Source organism: Notamacropus eugenii, chromosome 3 (assembly GCF_028372415.1).
Source record: "Notamacropus eugenii isolate mMacEug1 chromosome 3, mMacEug1.pri_v2, whole genome shotgun sequence".
Taxonomy (NCBI): Eukaryota; Metazoa; Chordata; class Mammalia; order Diprotodontia; family Macropodidae; genus Notamacropus; species Notamacropus eugenii.
Window position 1 is genome coordinate 80,919,213 of NC_092874.1, and position 5,231 is coordinate 80,924,443.

A 5,231-nucleotide genomic window follows, 5' to 3' on the forward strand; every position below is an offset into this window, starting at 1 on the left:
CCTAGAACTCCCTGCCAAGTCTGATAGTCTGAGCCTACTCTAGCATTAAAAACACCTGGAATTATGTATATGTACATATATATATATATGTATATACATATATATTTAATTATAAATTACAATTATGATTTAATGGTTCATAAATCTAAAGCCACAAGGAACCCCTGAGGCCTTCTAGTAAAAATCCCCCATTTTATAGGTGAAGAAATTGAGGCACTAGAGGTTAAATGATTTTCCTAAAGTTGCACAGGTAGCTGTTTTGGAGGGAAGATTTTTAACCTAGGTCCTTTGAATTCAGTCAGAACTTCTTGTCATCCTATATATCTTACCAACCAGTCCCATTGGTTTCAGTATACCAATATGCCTGGAGATAAATCTTAACATAGTGCTTCCCTTACAGATCTTCTACCTTGGAGTCTGGATCCTTTTAGTGATTGCTGAGCTGCTCAAGATCATGTAGAGACTCAGCAGCCACAGAAGGCTATTGATGGACTTTACTCAATATTTACCATATTTATTTTTTCCATTGTTTATATTTAGGGCAATGGAAAAAAGCAAACCCAAAGAAGTCAGTTTGCATTGCACTTATTTTCTATTTCCTGATTACGTTATATATCAAGATGTCATCAAAGAGTTCTATGTGAACCATTTTTTAGGTGTTCACTATATTCTACTCCAGGCTTACAACATGTTTTAGACTAAAAGAGACAATTCCCAGAAAAGTATGCTTAAAGGATAATGTATTTAATTAAGAACCTGGCTAGTGAAAGTATATGACAAACAATATCTCAATGTCATTTTTCTCCTCTCTCCACCCTCTCCCCTCCCCACCACCCCAACCAACTAGGTGGCACAATGGAGAGAGCTTAGGAGCAGGAGTTCAAATATGACCTCAGACACTTACTAGCTAATTATCGCTGGGCCAGTCACTTAGCTTGTGTTGTATCATTTTCCTCAGTTTTTCCCTGCTGTTGTTCAGTTGTTTTCAGTTGTATCTCTTTGTGACCTCCTTTGGGATCATTTCCTTCTCTTGGTCATTTTATAGATGAGGAAACTGAGACAAACAGGGTTAAGCGACGTGCTCAGGATCACACAGATTTACTCGAGTGTCTGAGACCAGATTTGAAGTCAGGTCTTCCTGACCATAAGCCTGATAGTCTGTCTAATGTGCCATGTAGCTGCCCCTATAATAATAGTACCTAACTCCCAGAGTCATTGTGAGGATCAAATTATATATAATTATAATCATTTTTAATATTTTAAAATTAAAAGTATCTATTTTATTTTTTAAAAATTCACTTCTTTCCAAGCATAATATATAAGTACTGAAAGAGAGAGAACTTTTTGCCTTTTGAAAAGGTATCTTTAGTGGGGAGGGAGGGAGGTGCTGTTAGAGTGATAAACTTGGAAGACAGGAAGACCTAAGTTTGAATCTAGACACACTTACTAGTTATGCGACTCTAGGCAAAATACTTAACATCTCTCAGTCTCAGTTTACACATATATTAAATGGGGATAAAATAGCACCTACCTCATAAGGCTATTGTAAGGATCAAATGAGATAAGACGTAAAGTCCTTCATTAACTGAAAAGCATTATATAAATGTTATTTATTATCGCAAATTATTATTCTACAATAGTAATAATAATACTAGATAGAGGGCCACACCTGGATTGAGAAATCCTGTTTGAACCCTGCCTCAGATATGCACATTGGCCACGCCACCTTAACCTGTTTTAGCCTCAGTTGCCTCATTTACAAATAGCGGGGACCACAGCAGCCACTTCACATCCCATCTCTAAAGGCCCGTGGAAATGGGAGCAGTGATTATTAGTGACCTAATGATAGTTTGCATTTTGATAAGAATGATTTTGTGACGCGGGGTATCTCTTCCCCTTCCGCACCATGTTTCCCCTTCAGCCCGCCCAGCCCCTGTCCAGCCCCTGTCCAGCCCCTGGGCATCCAGCGAGCAGGACCCCGCAGCCACGGGCCAGCAACCGTTGGAAGTCGGAGCCCGCGATGTGGGCGCGAGGGCTCCCTGCACCCACCTGCCCACCCACTGTTGGCTGCGTACCTGCGGGAGGCTGAAGCAGCAGGAGGTGTCTGGTGGCCTCGGGAGCGGACCAGAGTGGAGGGAGGAAGTTTCATCCCTGAGTGAATGAATGGCGTGATGTCAAAGTGACCCAAGATGAGAGGACAGGAGGCAAGGCAGAGGCGGAAGGAAGGGCATCTGGGAAGTGAGGGTCAGCCCCTGTCCAGAGTGGAGAGCTCAGGGCAGCCCCTGGCTGAGACCGTGTCATGGTCCCGCAAAAGACAACTGTCCGATACGGAAAAGCCTCGGGAAGAAACGGCTCTGATCATCGGCCTCCAAGTGGTTGTCCCCTTTGTGCTTGCAGGCATGGAAATGACCATGGCTGGAATGCTGTGGAATTACATCCAGGACTGGAACGTGTTTGTGGAGATCAACGAACCCTTAGCCCTGGTGCCTCCCCTCGTGGGCCTGAAAGGGAACCTGGAAATGACTCTGGCTTGCCGGCTCTCCACAGCCGCTAACACCGGGATCTTCGATGACCCAGAGCTTCAGCCAAAAATGATCAGTAGTAACTTTGCTCTGATCCAGGTTCAGGCCACAGTTGTGGGTCTGCTGGCCGCTGTTGTTGCCCTTGTGCTGGAAACCATCTCTTGGCAAAAACTTGAAATGGCTCACGTCGGGGTCCTGTGTGCCAGCAGTGTGGTCACATCCTTCATGACCGCCCTTTTCTTAGGAATACTGATGATCTGTGTGGTGCTGGGTGCACAGAAGCTAGGGATCAACCCAGACAACATCGCCACACCCATTTCATCCATGCTGGGAGATGTCCTATCCCTATGCATTCTGGCAGGCACCAGCAGCATCCTGTATGGGTACATAGACCAATACTACCTGTTCCCCTCGATCTGTTTCTTCTTCTTCTCCCTGATTCCAATGTGGATTTTCATAGCAAAGCAGAGCCCCTCCATCACCCAAATCCTGAAGACAGGCTGGTTTCCCTTCATCATAGCCATGTTCCTCAGCAGCCTTGGTGGGCTCATCTTCAACAAAACCATAAGTGAGCAAAACCTCAGTGGGATGGCTATCTTTACTCTAGTAGTGAATGGTGTTGGTGGTAAGCTGGTGTCCATCCAGGCCAGCCGGGTCTCCACCTACCTGTATTCCTGGAGTTCCCCTGGAGTGCTGCCACACAATATGAGGAGCTTCTGCCCTAATCCATGTTCCACTTTCTGCTCTTCAGAAACCAACTCTGTGTCTGCCCGAGTCCTGCTGTTCCTGGTGATACCTGGTCATCTGACATTCCTCTACTTTATTCACCTGATGGAGGGACAGATCAAGACTAATCTGCTGTTTGTGGTCTTTTATCTAATTGCTTCATTGGCTCAGGTGCTGATCCTATTATACCTGGCAGAGATAATGGTGAGGCTGGTATGGCACCAGTCCCAGGATCCTGACAGCCACTGCATCCCCTACCTCACTGGGATGGGGGATCTGCTGGGGACCAGCTTCTTGTCCCTCTGCTTTCTCTTGGATTCCTTCTTCTCTATCAAGATGCATCTGAAAAATCCCCACATGGTGGAAACTGGGCCTTCTTAGAACTTGGCCAAGAAAGCCCAAGACACTTTATTCTCTGGTCTTTGCAACCTTCAGAGTCCTGAAAGCAAATGTCCCAACAGTCAGACCAAAAGAATTTGCAGGTCTCTCCTCATAACTCTCTCTGCCAAGAAGATTTTCACATGCATTCTCAGGCATTCTTACCTGGCAGCAGCCCAGAGCATGGCTAGTATATACATGTAGGTAACAAGGTAGCTTGGGCTTCCCAGTGGGAATGGTGTTATGGAAGTATCCAGTATGCCTTTGGGAGGCCCCACAAATGAGAAGGATGGTGCTCTGGCCAGATGGCTTGGCTCCTCCTGTCAATGACAATGCCCAACTTAGAGAACTTCAGAGCTACTATTTGGATCTATCCCTTCCCCCTCTGCAGCTGTCCTGACCCAAAGGCAAAGCATTTCCCTAAGGGAGTATAGCCATGCCCTTGGGCCCCACCAAGGGCACAATATCTCTCCTGGTTTCAACTTATTTATCTCAACTTTTTCCCCAAAAATGTTGTGAGGAAAAGTGTTTGGAAAAGTGCAGAAGTAAATTATGTAGAAATAATAAAAAAAAAAGAATGATTTTGTGAATGACTGTTAGCTGGATAATGTTCCTGTGAAGTTAGTATATACTTGCTCTTAGAATCATTAGTCTAGTTTTCCTTGAACACCTATGTAGGCAAATGTTTCTCAGCATGAAAGCACATTGATAAAGGTGAGTTAATATTTGCAGGCTATGCTACAAAGTTTCAGATTATTATAATGAGTAAAGACTTGATGGATCTGAATGCACATTCCTAATTACTTAGGTTTCTAACATAACTCAGAAACAGAGAGCAAATATTAGGAATAAATGCAAGCTATGGTCTGATCCATCTTCTTTTCCTCCTAGAAAACTTCTTTTCCCACAGAGGTGATTTTTCTTCATGAAGGTTTTCTCCTGCCTATTGATTGGACTAAGTAGTTTGATGGGTATTTTACCTTCCCCTGGGCAGTGCTAAGGTGTCTGTCTCTTTTCTGCTGTCACTTACTCATCTTCCTGAAGAGCTGATTGCCTTCTTTTATTATTGAGGCTGAGCCTGCTTAGAATATTTCATGTTCTCACTCATTCACAGCCAAATACATCTCACGAGGGAAGTTTCCCAGTGCAGTGATATATGGAATAAACTTGAGGAGAGCATGCACATTAATACCAAATTAAAACTCTGTCTGTGAGACATTTCATGCTTCATGTTGCATATTAAATATGGGAGAAACTCGACCCAAAAGCATAGTTTAAGGGACAAATTGAATCAACATAGGAGAGAGAGGAAAAAGTATTTTCAGACTTAATAAACGTTTGGCATCTAGATTTATTTTCTGAAATGTTCTGTGTCCAGAGGAGACATCAACTGGGAATGGAAATAGAGAACAATAAGCTTCCAGTATCATTATCACTGTAGGCATTGTTTTGAAGCTTATGTTGTCATTTCTTTGGCTATAGGTTGTACAGGTTAGGTGAATTAGTCAGCATTCCCATGAATAACTTTCTTTTGGGGTTTTGCTACTTCATGTCAGGTAAGTGGGGGTCAATGGATAGAGTGCTGGACCAAGAGCCAGGAAGACC

At 43.8% G+C, this 5,231-nt stretch overlaps 1 pseudogene across 1 annotated transcript; it reads left to right on the plus strand.

The window, feature by feature from the left end:
* Positions 1-2,028: 2,028 nt before the first annotated feature.
* LOC140532911 (solute carrier family 41 member 3 pseudogene) lies at positions 2,029-4,210 on the plus strand (annotated as a pseudogene). The gene has a single exon (XR_011976736.1). The product of XR_011976736.1 is annotated as a solute carrier family 41 member 3 pseudogene (transcript).
* Positions 4,211-5,231: the final 1,021 nt, after the last annotated feature.